The sequence below is a fragment of the Lissotriton vulgaris genome, unplaced genomic scaffold (assembly GCF_964263255.1).
Source record: "Lissotriton vulgaris unplaced genomic scaffold, aLisVul1.2 SCAFFOLD_714, whole genome shotgun sequence".
NCBI classification, from domain to species: Eukaryota; Metazoa; Chordata; class Amphibia; order Caudata; family Salamandridae; genus Lissotriton; species Lissotriton vulgaris.
The window spans coordinates 762,997-783,150 of NW_028248223.1; the positions used below are offsets into that span (position 1 = coordinate 762,997).

At 37.2% G+C, this 20,154-nt stretch overlaps 12 non-coding genes across 12 annotated transcripts; 6 read left to right on the top strand and 6 right to left on the bottom strand.

Annotated features, from left to right (window-relative positions):
• Positions 1–38: 38 nt before the first annotated feature.
• Positions 39–110, bottom strand: TRNAQ-CUG (transfer RNA glutamine (anticodon CUG)). Its single transcript has one exon. It is a non-coding gene; the product is annotated as a tRNA-Gln (tRNA).
• A 1,547-nt stretch (positions 111–1,657) lies between these two features.
• TRNAQ-UUG (transfer RNA glutamine (anticodon UUG)) lies at positions 1,658–1,729 on the top strand. Its single transcript has one exon. It is a non-coding gene; the product is annotated as a tRNA-Gln (tRNA).
• A 4,364-nt stretch (positions 1,730–6,093) lies between these two features.
• TRNAQ-CUG (transfer RNA glutamine (anticodon CUG)) lies at positions 6,094–6,165 on the bottom strand. Its single transcript has one exon. It is a non-coding gene; the product is annotated as a tRNA-Gln (tRNA).
• A 1,547-nt stretch (positions 6,166–7,712) lies between these two features.
• TRNAQ-UUG (transfer RNA glutamine (anticodon UUG)) lies at positions 7,713–7,784 on the top strand. Its single transcript has one exon. It is a non-coding gene; the product is annotated as a tRNA-Gln (tRNA).
• An 826-nt stretch (positions 7,785–8,610) lies between these two features.
• TRNAQ-CUG (transfer RNA glutamine (anticodon CUG)) lies at positions 8,611–8,682 on the bottom strand. Its single transcript has one exon. It is a non-coding gene; the product is annotated as a tRNA-Gln (tRNA).
• Positions 8,683–10,229: 1,547 nt separating this feature from the next.
• On the top strand, positions 10,230–10,301 carry TRNAQ-UUG (transfer RNA glutamine (anticodon UUG)). The gene has a single exon. It is a non-coding gene; the product is annotated as a tRNA-Gln (tRNA).
• An 826-nt stretch (positions 10,302–11,127) lies between these two features.
• Positions 11,128–11,199, bottom strand: TRNAQ-CUG (transfer RNA glutamine (anticodon CUG)). The gene has a single exon. It is a non-coding gene; the product is annotated as a tRNA-Gln (tRNA).
• Positions 11,200–12,746: 1,547 nt separating this feature from the next.
• TRNAQ-UUG (transfer RNA glutamine (anticodon UUG)) lies at positions 12,747–12,818 on the top strand. The gene has a single exon. It is a non-coding gene; the product is annotated as a tRNA-Gln (tRNA).
• An 826-nt stretch (positions 12,819–13,644) lies between these two features.
• Positions 13,645–13,716, bottom strand: TRNAQ-CUG (transfer RNA glutamine (anticodon CUG)). Its single transcript has one exon. It is a non-coding gene; the product is annotated as a tRNA-Gln (tRNA).
• A 1,547-nt stretch (positions 13,717–15,263) lies between these two features.
• On the top strand, positions 15,264–15,335 carry TRNAQ-UUG (transfer RNA glutamine (anticodon UUG)). Its single transcript has one exon. It is a non-coding gene; the product is annotated as a tRNA-Gln (tRNA).
• Positions 15,336–17,780: 2,445 nt separating this feature from the next.
• TRNAQ-UUG (transfer RNA glutamine (anticodon UUG)) lies at positions 17,781–17,852 on the top strand. The gene has a single exon. It is a non-coding gene; the product is annotated as a tRNA-Gln (tRNA).
• Positions 17,853–18,678: 826 nt separating this feature from the next.
• Positions 18,679–18,750, bottom strand: TRNAQ-CUG (transfer RNA glutamine (anticodon CUG)). The gene has a single exon. It is a non-coding gene; the product is annotated as a tRNA-Gln (tRNA).
• Between the last annotated feature and the right edge of the window lie 1,404 nt (positions 18,751–20,154).

Sequence of the window (20,154 nt, forward strand, 5' to 3'; positions counted from 1 at the left end):
TAAGAAATTAGTGAAATATTAAATCTCATAATTCAAGCAGGTCCCACCGAGATTTGAACTCGGATCGCTGGATTCAGAGTCCAGAGTGCTAACCATTACACCATGGAACCCAGCCATACACGAGAGCTTTTTCCATTGAGACAAAAGAGAGCGCATCAGTGCGGGGGCTTTTCTTACATTGATGAAAAGATATCTCAGTTGAATGCTCATAGTGTAAAGAGCGATAATATGATTTGATTCTTTTCAGCTACATTCTCCATAACAGTGTTAAATGTGCAAACGTTTATCAGGACATGCAATTTACAAAATAATGATCATCTTTGAATGAAGAATATTAAAACATTCTACATTTCCAAACTACTACATCCATTTCTCTGTCTCTCACATGGGTGGCTCCAAAGAGCAATGGTTGGCACTTTGGACTTTGCATGCAAAGGTACCAGTCCAATTCTTTGAGGTACTTCTTTACTACTCTTGACCTTTTCCATTTCTGTCATCTTTGTTTATTGATAGCTCTAATCCAACACCAGTAGGTTGAAAGAGACAAATATTGACTCCTTTCAAAATGTCCAACAGCTTGAACAAGTTACAGAAATACGAACTTTATAATACTTTTACATCACATTCCTAGACAAAATAGTGTGACATTACAAAATCCTATCCTGTTTTTCTCAAATGCATTTCAGAGGGCTGATTCCCAGCATTCCTTTTTGAAGATTTCCACACTATTGATAAGGCGAATATAGCACATTTTGAAAGAGATGTTTTCTTAAATCAAACCTAGAGAACCACAATGACGGTATCATTCAGATAGTAGAAATGTTTTTTGTATATTAGTATGGAAGTTGTGAAATAAAACATTTCTCATGCTGATTTTCAACAGTCGATCTGCAATCATGAAATATAAGCTTTTGCTTGGAGGCCTCAAAGGTACTGATCTAATTTTCTTTTTTAAAATTATTCACAGATCGTATGATATGCTTTGTACAAATCAACTATGTTGTTAGATCAAAATTGATTAAAAAGTGACTATCTCAATTTCAGGACATATAGAAGAGGAAGGAGAAGGCGCTCATGTTTCAAATGCGGAGAGGCAACAACTGTTCATTATTTTCACCTCTATTAATTATATGTATTTTTATAATGTATATATTTATATTTTCCGATAAATATACATAGACATATAGCGATATATAGGGAGATACATACATATAAGTTGATACGTACAAGTTTATAAGTAAATGAGATGTTTTTCCAATTAATACTTCTAAGAACTGAATGGAAACAAAATCGTAAAGTTTAGATAAGTCCCACTGAGCTTTGTTCTTAGATCCCTGTTTTCAGAGTCCAGATTGACAAGCATAACACCATCAACCCACCTGTACCAGGTTGAGCTTTCCGTTTTGACAGAAGAGATTGCATTCACAGGGAAATCTTAATTTTTATTGCAAAATCTTATCTCACATAAAAAGTACTGTTCAACAGAGTCATAGCGTTACTTGAGTCCTTTGTGCAACATACTTCCCTAACATAGTTCAATGGGCAAAAGTTGAACAGAATAGAAAAGTAATACAATTCTGTTTGTCTTTGACTGTAGAAAATAAAAAATGTGAAATGTCCACATTGCTGCAGCAATTTGCTCCCCTGTCACATGGGAGGTTCCATGGTGTAATGGTTAGCACTTTGGACTTTGAATCCAAGGATCCGAGTTCAAATCTCGGTGGGACCACTTTCATGACTTATGACCAAATCTTTTTCTGTCAAGTGTATTCATAAATATCATAAATCTAACACGGGTAGAGTGAAACATTAATTTATTGATTGTATTTTAAAAGTCTATTTGATGTGAGCAAATTATAGAACTTTTAGAAAACATGGAAATTAAATGGCTCAAAATAATGAGACATTTTGTGAGCTAACTCTGTTTTCTCAAACTCATCACAAGGGGCTGATGCAAGATATTACTTGTTTAAATCTTACTGTTATTGATAAGGGGAACAAGGAACTTTTTTAATTGGAAAGCCTTCATTAAAAGAAAACTTGAGGAATCAAATTGTGTATTTTGGGGGCAGAAGAGATGAACTTTTGGAAAGGGGCGACCACTCGGTCCCCCCGAACGTATGGATGAGTGCCTCGATCCCCCCGGGAAGCCATTTTTGGGCGGGAGGCGCGTCTCGGCTGGTATGCCCGAAGCGGCGTAGCCGGGGCGCGCTTTTTCCCGCCCTAGAGTGGGCTGGCCTAGACACCGACGCAGCCAGCCACGCCCTCGGGGCGGGCAGGGGCGGGTTTTCGCCCGCCCTGAAGACGGATAAAAGAAGGCGCAAGACCAGAAGACGTCCTCTTGTTCTTGTGCTCCGAAGCTGCACCTCCTCGCTACACGTGAGCTCGGGACGGAACGAAGAGCCAATTTTGAGCGTTTTGATCTTTTTCTTTGTCTTCCAGATACTTCCTCGGAGAGATGCCCAAGAAAGGCGCAAAGAGAATGACGACCGACCAGATGGTGCGGGCCCTTTGCAAAGAGGTGTCCGACATAAAGAAACGGTTGGCGGAGCGAGATGGGGAGGAGGGTTCGGGCCCTGCGCCGGCTGGAGGGAGACCTAAGAGGCCGAGAAGGGTTCCAGCCGGTGGAGACGCCCCGGTTCCCTCTGCCCCGCTCGAGGCGCCGACCCCAGTACCGATCGAGGGGAATCCAATCCCCGTTGTCGTCACCCCGACACCCAAGGAAGACATGCCCCCCGAGCTGGCAGCACAGCTAGCAGCATGGTTGGGGGATAGCAGTGATGGCGCCACGGCTGCCGAGGCACAGGCGCTGATAAAAGGGCTTCGTGAGAAGAAAGAGGCAGCTAGAGTGGCTGCACCGTTGGCGGGGATAGACAAGCCGCAAGCGGCAGAAGCTGCGTCCGGTTCAGGTAAGCGGCCATTGCCGATTGCACGGGACGAGTCAGCACCCTCTCGTAGAGAGAGATTGGGACAACATGTGCCTTTAGCCATAAAGGAAAAGATCTGGGCAGGGGAATACGTGAATATTTTTTCCTTGCTTGTTGATCATTATGATGTGGAGCATGTAAAAAGTCAGAAGGACCTAATGCATCCGAGTGTTTGGCGCGCAAAAATGGCCGCCTTTAAGGTAAATGAGAACATTGGCAACTGGGGCAATGCCTGGGGTATTTTTACAACGATTTTGGGGGAACGTAGGCCCGAGTTGCTTCCTGAGTTTCCCATTTACCAATCACGAATTATGGGTTACTCGACGGCGTATCAAGGTAACCATTGGTTTTGTTATGATAATATGTTCAGGAAAGAAAAGGAACATAACAAGAGTTTGACCTGGGATTGTTACGATTCTTTAACGTGGGATAAAATGAAAGAATCGGGAATGTTAAGAATGCCATTGGTCGGGAGCAATGTTGTTGATTACTCCCGCCAAAATGTGGGGTCGCCCTTTCGACCAAGTACGAGCACCGACGACCAGTCGAGGCCCGCAGGTAATACCGGGAGAAAGGGTTTCTGTTATAACTTCAACAGAGGGAAATGTACCAGGCCTCCGGGATCCTGTAAATTTAGACACGAATGTAGTACGTGTGGCTCATCCCATCCTGAGTCATCGTGCAGAGCCAGAACGGGTGAGAATGGGGGTAAGGGAGGCGCCAAACAGGTCTAATTTAGTCCGAGGGGCGCCTTTACCAACCCCGATTGATACCTTGGCAATGATCCCCTGGCTCAGCGATTACCCGGATCGTACTTCTGCCGGGGTGCTGCGGAACGGTTTTACACATGGTTTCCGCATCCCGGTGGGGGACTTTCAGGGTGTAGGGATTTGCAAGAATCAGCTTTCCGTCTTACAACATTCATCTGTGGTGCAGGAAAAAATTCAGAAAGAGGTTAGCCGGGGACGGGTCGCCGGCCCGTTTAGTGTACCCCCGGTACAGGATTTTGTGTGTTCTCCGTTAGGGGTGGTCCCCAAGAAGGACCCAGGTGAGTTTCGTTTGATCCATAATCTGTCTGCTCCACACGGCCTTTCGGTGAACGACGCAATTGATCCAGAAGTTTGTTCGGTGCGATACGCATCGTTTGATGAGGCAGTAGCCATCTTGAATCGCCTGGGGCCCGGGACGTTGATGGCGAAATCAGATATCGAGTCAGCGTTCCGGTTGCTCCCGGTACACCCAGACGATCAGCGTCTTTTGGGATTCGGGTTCCAGGGATCATTTTACATGGATAGGTGTATGCCAATGGGATGCTCTATATCATGTGCTTATTTTGAGCAATTCAGTACTTTCCTGCAATGGGTGTTCACTAAGAAGACGGGTTTTCGAAATGTAATGCACTACCTTGACGACTTTTTGTTCCTTGGCCCCGCCGGAAATCCCGAATGTGCCCAGGCCTTAGATGAATTCTGTGTGTTGATGGGTCATTTTGGCGTGCCGTTGGCACCGGGTAAAACTATGGGTCCCACGACTTGCCTCGAGTTTTTGGGGATCGAGTTGGACTCAAGGGAGGGGTGTTTCCGTTTACCAGCTAGCAAAGTGTTGAAAGTCAGGTCAGCCCTCCGAGTATGTTTAAATACACCTAAGGTTACACTGCATCAGTTGCAACAATTAGTGGGGAAGTTGAATTTTGCCTTGAGAGTGATCCCAATGGCTCGCCCCTTTTCCCGCTCCATTGCCCAAGCGATGATTGGCCTGAAGGAGGGTCATCATCGCACGAGGTTATCGGCTGAGGTCCGCCAGGACATGCGGATATGGTTAGCATTCCTGGCGGACTTCAATGGCCGAGTCGTCTGGAACAAGCCAGCCGTGTCCTCGGAAGAGCTTGGGCTATGGACGGATTCAGCAGGAAGCATAGGTTTTGGCGCCATCTTCGGCACGAACTGGTCTGCTCAAAGATGGCCCCCATGGTGGCACGAGAAGGGGCTAACGAGTAATATCGCTTTCCTCGAATTATTTCCCATTCTCGTGGCCCTGAGAACCTGGCCAGAAGGTTTCAGAGATCATTCTGTCGTTTTTTGGTCCGACAATATGACCGTGGTAGAATGCATCAACAGTCAGTCAGCCCATTGTAAATTGATTTTGAGGCTGCTCAAAGAAATTGTCCTACTATGTATGCACCTGAACGTGGTTTTCAGAGCAAAACATGTCCCAGGAGTGATGAATCAGGCCGCTGACGCACTGTCTCGTTTTCACATGCAGGCTTTCTCGGGTTTCCTTCCTTCAGCGGACCCGGAGCCGGCACCCTTCCCCGAAGCTCTCTGGTCTCTCGGTGCCCCGAACTTCGTCACCTCGTGGGAGAGAGTCTAGCACCCAGGACAAGGAAGGCATATGAAGGGGCGTTCCAGGCCTATTTAGCCTTTTTGGGGGCAGAGAGAGGGGGTCTTTGGGGTCAGGAAGAGTGGGTAGTACTCTTTCTTATGTCTTTACACAGGGCTGGGAAATCGGTGGCTACGGCCCAAAGGCATCGTGCCGCCATTTCCTTTGTTGCCAGGGCCCATGGCATCCTGGACCCAACAGCGTCTTTCACAGTACAGAAAGCGCTGCGTGGGTGGCAACGCCTAGAGGGTCGCAGAGTAGACGTGAGACGACCGATAGGTCTAGACAGGTTGTCCCTGTTACTGGCCACACTCCCGAACAATAACAATCTTGAAATTCAGACACACAGATATTTACACTCTGTTTTTCTAAAGTAAATCCATAACCATGAAGTAGAATCTTTCGAAAGACATGTCAGATGTATTAATCTGAATTCCTTTTTCAAAGAAATGCACAATTAAATGCACTGTGTAAGTCAAGAATGTTGTCAGATAAGAAATCAGCAAAATTAACTATCTTATTACTGATCATACAGATGAGAAAGAAAAAGAACCTCTTGCTCAAATTGTGGATGGGAAAGAACAGTTTTTAGTTTTCAGCTTCTGTACTTATGTTTATGATTAATTCATTTCTTTATATTGTATTATCGCTATCTAGATGGATATAGCCATGTATACATAGATACATACTTATACGTTGATAAGTTTCAGTATAAAGCTTTGACGTTATGTTTTTCCAAGTCCAAATTCTAAGAAATTAGTGAAATATTAAATCTCATAATTCAAGCAGGTCCCACCGAGATTTGAACTCGGATCGCTGGATTCAGAGTCCAGAGTGCTAACCATTACACCATGGAACCCCGCCATACATGAGGGCTTTTTCCATTGAGACAAAAGAGAGCGCATCAGTGCGGGGGCTTTTCTTACATTGATGAAAAGATATCTCAGTTGAATGCTCATAGTGTAAAGAGCGATAATGTGATTTGATTCTTTTCAGCTACATTCTTCATAACAGTGTTAAATGTGCAAACGTTTATCAGGGCATGCAATTTACAAAATAATGATCATCTTTGACTGAAGAATATTAAAACATTCTACATTTCCAAACTACTACATCCATTTCTCTGTCTCTCACATGGGTGGCTCCAAAGAGCAATGGTTGGCACTTTGGACTTTGCATGCAAAGGTACCAGTCCAATTCTTTGAGGTACTTCTTTACTACTCTTGACCTTTTCCATTTCTGTCATCTTTGTTTATTGATAGCTCTAATCCAACACCAGTAGGTTGAAAGAGACAAATATTGACTCCTTTCAAAATGTCCAACAGCTTGAACAAGTTACAGAAATACGAACTTTATAATACTTTTACATCACATTCCTAGACAAAGTAGTGTGACATTACAAAATCCTATCCTGTTTTTCTCACATGCATTTCAGAGGGCTGATTCCCAGCATTCCTTTTTGAAGATTTCCACACTATTGATAAGGCGAATATAGCACATTTTGAAAGAGATGTTTTCTTAAATCAAACCTAGAGAACCACAATGACGGTATCATTCAGATAGTAGAAATGTTTTTTGTATATTAGTATGGAAGTTGTGAAATAAAACATTTCTCATGCTGATTTTCAACAGTCGATCTGCAATCATGAAATATAAGCTTTTGCTTGGAGGCCTCAAAGGTACTGATCTAATTTTCTTTTTTAAAATTATTCACAGATCGTATGATATGCTTTGTACAAATCAACTATGTTGTTAGATCAACATTGATTAAAAAGTGACTATCTCAATTTCAGGACATATAGACGAGGAAGGAGAAGGCGCTCATGTTTCAAATGCGGAGAGGCAACAACTGTTCATTATTTTCACCTCTATTAATTATATGTATTTTTATAATGTATATATTTATATTTTCCGATAAATATACATAGACATATAGCGATAAATAGGGAGATACATACATATAAGTTGATACGTACAAGTTTATAAGTAAATGAGATGTTTTTCCAATTAATACTTCTAAGAACTGAATGGAAACAAAATCGTAAAGTTTAGATAAGTCCCACTGAGCTTTGTACTTAGATCCCTGTTTTCAGAGTCCAGATTGACAAGCATAACACCATCAACCCACCTGTACCAGGTTGAGCTTTCCGTTTTGACAGAAGAGATTGCATTCACAGGGAAATCTTAATTTTTATTGCAAAATCTTATCTCACATAAAAAGTACTGTTCAACAGAGTCATAGCGTTACTTGAGTCCTTTGTGCAACATACTTCCCTAACATAGTTCAATGGGCAAAAGTTGAACAGAATAGAAAAGTAATACAATTCTGTTTGTCTTTGACTGTAGAAAATAAAAAATGTGAAATGTCCACATTGCTGCAGCAATTTGCTCCCCTGTCACATGGGAGGTTCCATGGTGTAATGGTTAGCACTTTGGACTTTGAATCCAAGGATCCGAGTTCAAATCTCGGTGGGACCACTTTCATGACTTATGACCAAATCTTTTTCTGTCAAGTGTATTCATAAATATCATAAATCTAACACGGGTAGAGTGAAACATTAATTTATTGATTGTATTTTAAAAGTCTATTTGATGTGAGCAAATTATAGAACTTTTAGAAAACATGGAAATTAAATGGCTCAAAATAATGAGACATTTTGTGAGCTGACTCTGTTTTCTCAAACTCATCACAAGGGGCTGATGCAAGATATTACTTGTTTAAATCTTACTGTTATTGATAAGGGGAACAAGGAACTTTTTTAATTGGAAAGCCTTCATTAAAAGAAAACTTGAGGAATCAAATTGTGTATTTTGGGGGCAGAAGAGATGAACTTTTAAATAACAATCTTGAAATTCAGACACACAGATATTTACACTCTGTTTTTCTAAAGTAAATCCATAACCATGAAGTAGAATCTTTCGAAAGACATGTCAGATGTATTAATCTGAATTCCTCTTTCAAAGAAATGCACAATTAAATGCACTGTGTAAGTCAAGAATGTTGTCAGATAAGAAATCAGCAAAATTAACTATCTTATTACTGATCATACAGATGAGAAAGAAAAAGAACCTCCTGCTCAAATTGTGGATGGGAAAGAACAGTTTTTAGTTTTCAGCTTCTGTACTTATGTTTATGATTAATTCATTTCTTTATATTGTATTATCGCTATCTAGATGGATATAGCCATGTATACATAGATACATACTTATACGTTGATAAGTTTCAGTATAAAGCTTTGACGTTATGTTTTTCCAAGTCCAAATTCTAAGAAATTAGTGAAATATTAAATCTCATAATTCAAGCAGGTCCCACCGAGATTTGAACTCGGATCGCTGGATTCAGAGTCCAGAGTGCTAACCATTACACCATGGAACCCCGCCATACATGAGGGCTTTTTCCATTGAGACAAAAGAGAGCGCATCAGTGCGGGGGCTTTTCTTACATTGATGAAAAGATATCTCAGTTGAATGCTCATAGTGTAAAGAGCGATAATGTGATTTGATTCTTTTCAGCTACATTCTTCATAACAGTGTTAAATGTGCAAACGTTTATCAGGGCATGCAATTTACAAAATAATGATCATCTTTGACTGAAGAATATTAAAACATTCTACATTTCCAAACTACTACATCCATTTCTCTGTCTCTCACATGGGTGGCTCCAAAGAGCAATGGTTGGCACTTTGGACTTTGCATGCAAAGGTACCAGTCCAATTCTTTGAGGTACTTCTTTACTACTCTTGACCTTTTCCATTTCTGTCATCTTTGTTTATTGATAGCTCTAATCCAACACCAGTAGGTTGAAAGAGACAAATATTGACTCCTTTCAAAATGTCCAACAGCTTGAACAAGTTACAGAAATACGAACTTTATAATACTTTTACATCACATTCCTAGACAAAGTAGTGTGACATTACAAAATCCTATCCTGTTTTTCTCACATGCATTTCAGAGGGCTGATTCCCAGCATTCCTTTTTGAAGATTTCCACACTATTGATAAGGCGAATATAGCACATTTTGAAAGAGATGTTTTCTTAAATCAAACCTAGAGAACCACAATGACGGTATCATTCAGATAGTAGAAATGTTTTTTGTATATTAGTATGGAAGTTGTGAAATAAAACATTTCTCATGCTGATTTTCAACAGTCGATCTGCAATCATGAAATATAAGCTTTTGCTTGGAGGCCTCAAAGGTACTGATCTAATTTTCTTTTTTAAAATTATTCACAGATCGTATGATATGCTTTGTACAAATCAACTATGTTGTTAGATCAAAATTGATTAAAAAGTGACTATCTCAATTTCAGGACATATAGACGAGGAAGGAGAAGGCGCTCATGTTTCAAATGCGGAGAGGCAACAACTGTTCATTATTTTCACCTCTATTAATTATATGTATTTTTATAATGTATATATTTATATTTTCCGATAAATATACATAGACATATAGCGATAAATAGGGAGATACATACATATAAGTTGATACGTACAAGTTTATAAGTAAATGAGATGTTTTTCCAATTAATACTTCTAAGAACTGAATGGAAACAAAATCGTAAAGTTTAGATAAGTCCCACTGAGCTTTGTACTTAGATCCCTGTTTTCAGAGTCCAGATTGACAAGCATAACACCATCAACCCACCTGTACTAGGTTGAGCTTTCCGTTTTGACAGAAGAGATTGCATTCACAGGGAAATCTTAATTTTTATTGCAAAATCTTATCTCACATAAAAAGTACTGTTCAACAGAGTCATAGCGTTACTTGAGTCCTTTGTGCAACATACTTCCCTAACATAGTTCAATGGGCAAAAGTTGAACAGAATAGAAAAGTAATACAATTCTGTTTGTCTTTGACTGTAGAAAATAAAAAATGTGAAATGTCCACATTGCTGCAGCAATTTGCTCCCCTGTCACATGGGAGGTTCCATGGCGTAATGGTTAGCACTTTGGACTTTGAATCCAAGGATCCGAGTTCAAATCTCGGTGGGACCACTTTCATGACTTATGACCAAATCTTTTTCTGTCAAGTGTATTCATGAATATCATAAATCTAACACGGGTAGAGTGAAACATTAATTTATTGATTGTATTTTAAAAGTCTATTTGATGTGAGCAAATTATAGAACTTTTAGAAAACATGGAAATTAAATGGCTCAAAATAATGAGACATTTTGTGAGCTGACTCTGTTTTCTCAAACTCATCACAAGGGGCTGATGCAAGATATTACTTGTTTAAATCTTACTGTTATTGATAAGGGGAACAAGGAACTTTTTTAATTGGAAAGCCTTCATTAAAAGAAAACTTGAGGAATCAAATTGTGTATTTTGGGGGCAGAAGAGATGAACTTTTAAATAACAATCTTGAAATTCAGACACACAGATATTTACACTCTGTTTTTCTAAAGTAAATCCATAACCATGAAGTAGAATCTTTCGAAAGACATGTCAGATGTATTAATCTGAATTCCTCTTTCAAAGAAATGCACAATTAAATGCACTGTGTAAGTCAAGAATGTTGTCAGATAAGAAATCAGCAAAATTAACTATCTTATTACTGATCATACAGATGAGAAAGAAAAAGAACCTCCTGCTCAAATTGTGGATGGGAAAGAACAGTTTTTAGTTTTCAGCTTCTGTACTTATGTTTATGATTAATTCATTTCTTTATATTGTATTATCGCTATCTAGATGGATATAGCCATGTATACATAGATACATACTTATACGTTGATAAGTTTCAGTATAAAGCTTTGACGTTATGTTTTTCCAAGTCCAAATTCTAAGAAATTAGTGAAATATTAAATCTCATAATTCAAGCAGGTCCCACCGAGATTTGAACTCGGATCGCTGGATTCAGAGTCCAGAGTGCTAACCATTACACCATGGAACCCAGCCATACACGAGAGCTTTTTCCATTGAGACAAAAGAGAGCGCATCAGTGCGGGGGCTTTTCTTACATTGATGAAAAGATATCTCAGTTGAATGCTCATAGTGTAAAGAGCGATAATATGATTTGATTCTTTTCAGCTACATTCTCCATAACAGTGTTAAATGTGCAAACGTTTATCAGGACATGCAATTTACAAAATAATGATCATCTTTGAATGAAGAATATTAAAACATTCTACATTTCCAAACTACTACATCCATTTCTCTGTCTCTCACATGGGTGGCTCCAAAGAGCAATGGTTGGCACTTTGGACTTTGCATGCAAAGGTACCAGTCCAATTCTTTGAGGTACTTCTTTACTACTCTTGACCTTTTCCATTTCTGTCATCTTTGTTTATTGATAGCTCTAATCCAACACCAGTAGGTTGAAAGAGACAAATATTGACTCCTTTCAAAATGTCCAACAGCTTGAACAAGTTACAGAAATACGAACTTTATAATACTTTTACATCACATTCCTAGACAAAATAGTGTGACATTACAAAATCCTATCCTGTTTTTCTCAAATGCATTTCAGAGGGCTGATTCCCAGCATTCCTTTTTGAAGATTTCCACACTATTGATAAGGCGAATATAGCACATTTTGAAAGAGATGTTTTCTTAAATCAAACCTAGAGAACCACAATGACGGTATCATTCAGATAGTAGAAATGTTTTTTGTATATTAGTATGGAAGTTGTGAAATAAAACATTTCTCATGCTGATTTTCAACAGTCGATCTGCAATCATGAAATATAAGCTTTTGCTTGGAGGCCTCAAAGGTACTGATCTAATTTTCTTTTTTAAAATTATTCACAGATCGTATGATATGCTTTGTACAAATCAACTATGTTGTTAGATCAAAATTGATTAAAAAGTGACTATCTCAATTTCAGGACATATAGACGAGGAAGGAGAAGGCGCTCATGTTTCAAATGCGGAGAGGCAACAACTGTTCATTATTTTCACCTCTATTAATTATATGTATTTTTATAATGTATATATTTATATTTTCCGATAAATATACATAGACATATAGCGATATATAGGGAGATACATACATATAAGTTGATACGTACAAGTTTATAAGTAAATGAGATGTTTTTCCAATGAATACTTCTAAGAACTGAATGGAAACAAAATCGTAAAGTTTAGATAAGTCCCACTGAGCTTTGTTCTTAGATCCCTGTTTTCAGAGTCCAGATTGACAAGCATAACACCATCAACCCACCTGTACCAGGTTGAGCTTTCCGTTTTGACAGAAGAGATTGCATTCACAGGGAAATCTTAATTTTTATTGCAAAATCTTATCTCACATAAAAAGTACTGTTCAACAGAGTCATAGCGTTACTTGAGTCCTTTGTGCAACATACTTCCCTAACATAGTTCAATGGGCAAAAGTTGAACAGAATAGAAAAGTAATACAATTCTGTTTGTCTTTGACTGTAGAAAATAAAAAATGTGAAATGTCCACATTGCTGCAGCAATTTGCTCCCCTGTCACATGGGAGGTTCCATGGTGTAATGGTTAGCACTTTGGACTTTGAATCCAAGGATCCGAGTTCAAATCTCGGTGGGACCACTTTCATGACTTATGACCAAATCTTTTTCTGTCAAGTGTATTCATAAATATCATAAATCTAACACGGGTAGAGTGAAACATTAATTTATTGATTGTATTTTAAAAGTCTATTTGATGTGAGCAAATTATAGAACTTTTAGAAAACATGGAAATTAAATGGCTCAAAATAATGAGACATTTTGTGAGCTAACTCTGTTTTCTCAAACTCTTCACAAGGGGCTGATGCAAGATATTACTTGTTTAAATCTTACTGTTATTGATAAGGGGAACAAGGAACTTTTTTAATTGGAAAGCCTTCATTAAAAGAAAACTTGAGGAATCAAATTGTGTATTTTGGGGGCAGAAGAGATGAACTTTTAAATAACAATCTTGAAATTCAGACACACAGATATTTACACTCTGTTTTTCTAAAGTAAATCCATAACCATGAAGTAGAATCTTTCGAAAGACATGTCAGATGTATTAATCTGAATTCCTCTTTCAAAGAAATGCACAATTAAATGCACTGTGTAAGTCAAGAATGTTGTCAGATAAGAAATCAGCAAAATTAACTATCTTATTACTGATCATACAGATGAGAAAGAAAAAGAACCTCTTGCTCAAATTGTGGATGGGAAAGAACAGTTTTTAGTTTTCAGCTTCTGTACTTATGTTTATGATTAATTCATTTCTTTATATTGTATTATCGCTATCTAGATGGATATAGCCATGTATACATAGATACATACTTATACGTTGATAAGTTTCAGTATAAAGCTTTGACGTTATGTTTTTCCAAGTCCAAATTCTAAGAAATTAGTGAAATATTAAATCTCATAATTCAAGCAGGTCCCACCGAGATTTGAACTCGGATCGCTGGATTCAGAGTCCAGAGTGCTAACCATTACACCATGGAACCCCGCCATACATGAGGGCTTTTTCCATTGAGACAAAAGAGAGCGCATCAGTGCGGGGGCTTTTCTTACATTGATGAAAAGATATCTCAGTTGAATGCTCATAGTGTAAAGAGCGATAATGTGATTTGATTCTTTTCAGCTACATTCTTCATAACAGTGTTAAATGTGCAAACGTTTATCAGGGCATGCAATTTACAAAATAATGATCATCTTTGACTGAAGAATATTAAAACATTCTACATTTCCAAACTACTACATCCATTTCTCTGTCTCTCACATGGGTGGCTCCAAAGAGCAATGGTTGGCACTTTGGACTTTGCATGCAAAGGTACCAGTCCAATTCTTTGAGGTACTTCTTTACTACTCTTGACCTTTTCCATTTCTGTCATCTTTGTTTATTGATAGCTCTAATCCAACACCAGTAGGTTGAAAGAGACAAATATTGACTCCTTTCAAAATGTCCAACAGCTTGAACAAGTTACAGAAATACGAACTTTATAATACTTTTACATCACATTCCTAGACAAAGTAGTGTGACATTACAAAATCCTATCCTGTTTTTCTCACATGCATTTCAGAGGGCTGATTCCCAGCATTCCTTTTTGAAGATTTCCACACTATTGATAAGGCGAATATAGCACATTTTGAAAGAGATGTTTTCTTAAATCAAACCTAGAGAACCACAATGACGGTATCATTCAGATAGTAGAAATGTTTTTTGTATATTAGTATGGAAGTTGTGAAATAAAACATTTCTCATGCTGATTTTCAACAGTCGATCTGCAATCATGAAATATAAGCTTTTGCTTGGAGGCCTCAAAGGTACTGATCTAATTTTCTTTTTTTAAATTATTCACAGATCGTATGATATGCTTTGTACAAATCAACTATGTTGTTAGATCAAAATTGATTAAAAAGTGACTATCTCAATTTCAGGACATATAGACGAGGAAGGAGAAGGCGCTCATGTTTCAAATGCGGAGAGGCAACAACTGTTCATTATTTTCACCTCTATTAATTATATGTATTTTTATAATGTATATATTTATATTTTCCGATAAATATACATAGACATATAGCAATAAATAGGGAGATACATACATATAAGTTGATACGTACAAGTTTATAAGTAAATGAGATGTTTTTCCAATTAATACTTCTAAGAACTGAATGGAAACAAAATCGTAAAGTTTAGATAAGTCCCACTGAGCTTTGTACTTAGATCCCTGTTTTCAGAGTCCAGATTGACAAGCATAACACCATCAACCCACCTGTACCAGGTTGAGCTTTCCGTTTTGACAGAAGAGATTGCATTCACAGGGAAATCTTAATTTTTATTGCAAAATCTTATCTCACATAAAAAGTACTGTTCAACAGAGTCATAGCGTTACTTGAGTCCTTTGTGCAACATACTTCCCTAACATAGTTCAATGGGCAAAAGTTGAACAGAATAGAAAAGTAATACAATTCTGTTTGTCTTTGACTGTAGAAAATAAAAAATGTGAAATGTCCACATTGCTGCAGCAATTTGCTCCCCTGTCACATGGGAGGTTCCATGGTGTAATGGTTAGCACTTTGGACTTTGAATCCAAGGATCCGAGTTCAAATCTCGGTGGGACCACTTTCATGACTTATGACCAAATCTTTTTCTGTCAAGTGTATTCATAAATATCATAAATCTAACACGGGTAGAGTGAAACATTAATTTATTGATTGTATTTTAAAAGTCTATTTGATGTGAGCAAATTATAGAACTTTTAGAAAACATGGAAATTAAATGGCTCAAAATAATGAGACATTTTGTGAGCTGACTCTGTTTTCTCAAACTCATCACAAGGGGCTGATGCAAGATATTACTTGTTTAAATCTTACTGTTATTGATAAGGGGAACAAGGAACTTTTTTAATTGGAAAGCCTTCATTAAAAGAAAACTTGAGGAATCAAATTGTGTATTTTGGGGGCAGAAGAGATGAACTTTTAAATAACAATCTTGAAATTCAGACACACAGATATTTACACTCTGTTTTTCTAAAGTAAATCCATAACCATGAAGTAGAATCTTTCGAAAGACATGTCAGATGTATTAATCTGAATTCCTCTTTCAAAGAAATGCACAATTAAATGCACTGTGTAAGTCAAGAATGTTGTCAGATAAGAAATCAGCAAAATTAACTATCTTATTACTGATCATACAGATGAGAAAGAAAAAGAACCTCCTGCTCAAATTGTGGATGGGAAAGAACAGTTTTTAGTTTTCAGCTTCTGTACTTATGTTTATGATTAATTCATTTCTTTATATTGTATTATCGCTATCTAGATGGATATAGCCATGTATACATAGATACATACTTATACGTTGATAAGTTTCAGTATAAAGCTTTGACGTTATGTTTTTCCAAGTCCAAATTCTAAGAAATTAGTGAAATATTAAATCTCATAATTCAAGCAGGTCCCACCGAGATTTGACCTCGGATCGCTGGATTCAGAGTCCAGAGTGCTAACCATTACACCATGGAACCCAGCCATACACGAGAGCTTTTTCCATTGAGACAAAAGAGAGCGCATCAGTGCGGGGGCTTTTCTTACATTGATGAAAAGATATCTCAGTTGAATGCTCATAGTGTAAAGAGCGATAATATGATTTGATTCTTTTCAGCTACATTCTCCATAACAGTGTTAAATGTGCAAACGTTTATCAGGACATGCAATTTACAAAATAATGATCATCTTTGAATGAAGAATATTAAAACATTCTACATTTCCAAACTACTACATCCATTTCTCTGTCTCTCACATGGGTGGCTCCAAAGAGCAATGGTTGGCACTTTGGACTTTGCATGCAAAGGTACCAGTCCAATTCTTTGAGGTACTTCTTTACTACTCTTGACCTTTTCCATTTCTGTCATCTTTGTTTATTGATAGCTCTAATCCAACACCAGTAGGTTGAAAGAGACAAATATTGACTCCTTTCAAAATGTCCAACAGCTTGAACAAGTTACAGAAATACGAACTTTATAATACTTTTACATCACATTCCTAGACAAAATAGTGTGACATTACAAAATCCTATCCTGTTTTTCTCAAATGCATTTCAGAGGGCTGATTCCCAGCATTCCTTTTTGAAGATTTCCACACTATTGATAAGGCGAATATAGCACATTTTGAAAGAGATGTTTTCTTAAATCAAACCTAGAGAACCACAATGACGGTATCATTCAGATAGTAGAAATGTTTTTTGTATATTAGTATGGAAGTTGTGAAATAAAACATTTCTCATGCTGATTTTCAACAGTCGATCTGCAATCATGAAATATAAGCTTTTGCTTGGAGGCCTCAAAGGTACTGATCTAATTTTCTTTTTTAAAATTATTCACAGATCGTATGATATGCTTTGTACAAATCAACTATGTTGTTAGATCAAAATTGATTAAAAAGTGACTATCTCAATTTCAGGACATATAGAAGAGGAAGGAGAAGGCGCTCATGTTTCAAATGCGGAGAGGCAACAACTGTTCATTATTTTCACCTCTATTAATTATATGTATTTTTATAATGTATATATTTATATTTTCCGATAAATATACATAGACATATAGCGATATATAGGGAGATACATACATATAAGTTGATACGTACAAGTTTATAAGTAAATGAGATGTTTTTCCAATTAATACTTCTAAGAACTGAATGGAAACAAAATCGTAAAGTTTAGATAAGTCCCACTGAGCTTTGTTCTTAGATCCCTGTTTTCAGAGTCCAGATTGACAAGCATAACACCATCAACCCACCTGTACCAGGTTGAGCTTTCCGTTTTGACAGAAGAGATTGCATTCACAGGGAAATCTTAATTTTTATTGCAAAATCTTATCTCACATAAAAAGTACTGTTCAACAGAGTCATAGCGTTACTTGAGTCCTTTGTGCAACATACTTCCCTAACATAGTTCAATGGGCAAAAGTTGAACAGAATAGAAAAGTAATACAATTCTGTTTGTCTTTGACTGTAGAAAATAAAAAATGTGAAATGTCCACATTGCTGCAGCAATTTGCTCCCCTGTCACATGGGAGGTTCCATGGTGTAATGGTTAGCACTTTGGACTTTGAATCCAAGGATCCGAGTTCAAATCTCGGTGGGACCACTTTCATGACTTATGACCAAATCTTTTTCTGTCAAGTGTATTCATAAATATCATAAATCTAACACGGGTAGAGTGAAACATTAATTTATTGATTGTATTTTAAAAGTCTATTTGATGTGAGCAAATTATAGAACTTTTAGAAAACATGGAAATTAAATGGCTCAAAATAATGAGACATTTTGTGAGCTAACTCTGTTTTCTCAAACTCATCACAAGGGGCTGATGCAAGATATTACTTGTTTAAATCTTACTGTTATTGATAAGGGGAACAAGGAACTTTTTTAATTGGAAAGCCTTCATTAAAAGAAAACTTGAGGAATCAAATTGTGTATTTTGGGGGCAGAAGAGATGAACTTTTAAATAACAATCTTGAAATTCAGACACACAGATATTTACACTCTGTTTTTCTAAAGTAAATCCATAACCATGAAGTAGAATCTTTCGAAAGACATGTCAGATGTATTAATCTGAATTCCTCTTTCAAAGAAATGCACAATTAAATGCACTGTGTAAGTCAAGAATGTTGTCAGATAAGAAATCAGCAAAATTAACTATCTTATTACTGATCATACAGATGAGAAAGAAAAAGAACCTCTTGCTCAAATTGTGGATGGGAAAGAACAGTTTTTAGTTTTCAGCTTCTGTACTTATGTTTATGATTAATTCATTTATTTATATTGTATTATCGCTATCTAGATGGATATAGCCATGTATACATAGATACATACTTATACGTTGATAAGTTTCAGTATAAAGCTTTGACGTTATGTTTTTCCAAGTCCAAATTCTAAGAAATTAGTGAAATATTAAATCTCATAATTCAAGCAGGTCCCACCGAGATTTGAACTCGGATCGCTGGATTCAGAGTCCAGAGTGCTAACCATTACACCATGGAACCCCGCCATACATGAGGGCTTTTTCCATTGAGACAAAAGAGAGCGCATCAGTGCGGGGGCTTTTCTTACATTGATGAAAAGATATCTCAGTTGAATGCTCATAGTGTAAAGAGCGATAATGTGATTTGATTCTTTTCAGCTACATTCTTCATAACAGTGTTAAATGTGCAAACGTTTATCAGGGCATGCAATTTACAAAATAATGATCATCTTTGACTGAAGAATATTAAAACATTCTACATTTCCAAACTACTACATCCATTTCTCTGTCTCTCACATGGGTGGCTCCAAAGAGCAATGGTTGGCACTTTGGACTTTGCATGCAAAGGTACCAGTCCAATTCTTTGAGGTACTTCTTTACTACTCTTGACCTTTTCCATTTCTGTCATCTTTGTTTATTGATAGCTCTAATCCAACACCAGTAGGTTGAAAGAGACAAATATTGACTCCTTTCAAAATGTCCAACAGCTTGAACAAGTTACAGAAATACGAACTTTATAATACTTTTACATCACATTCCTAGACAAAGTAGTGTGACATTACAAAATCCTATCCTGTTTTTCTCACATGCATTTCAGAGGGCTGATTCCCAGCATTCCTTTTTGAAGATTTCCACACTATTGATAAGGCGAATATAGCACATTTTGAAAGAGATGTTTTCTTAAATCAAACCTAGAGAACCACAATGACGGTATCATTCAGATAGTAGAAATGTTTTTTGTATATTAGTATGGAAGTTGTGAAATAAAACATTTCTCATGCTGATTTTCAACAGTCGATCTGCAATCATGAAATATAAGCTTTTGCTTGGAGGCCTCAAAGGTACTGATCTAATTTTCTTTTTTAAAATTATTCACAGATCGTATGATATGCTTTGTACAAATCAACTATGTTGTTAGATCAAAATTGATTAAAAAGTGACTATCTCAATTTCAGGACATATAGACGAGGAAGGAGAAGGCGCTCATGTTTCAAATGCGGAGAGGCAACAACTGTTCATTATTTTCACCTCTATTAATTATATGTATTTTTATAATGTATATATTTATATTTTCCGATAAATATACATAGACATATAGCAATATATAGGGAGATACATACATATAAGTTGATACGTACAAGTTTATAAGTAAATGAGATGTTTTTCCAATTAATACTTCTAAGAACTGAATGGAAACAAAATCGTAAAGTTTAGATAAGTCCCACTGAGCTTTGTACTTAGATCCCTGTTTTCAGAGTCCAGATTGACAAGCATAACACCATCAACCCACCTGTACCAGGTTGAGCTTTCCGTTTTGACAGAAGAGATTGCATTCACAGGGAAATCTTAATTTTTATTGCAAAATCTTATCTCACATAAAAAGTACTGTTCAACAGAGTCATAGCGTTACTTGAGTCCTTTGTGC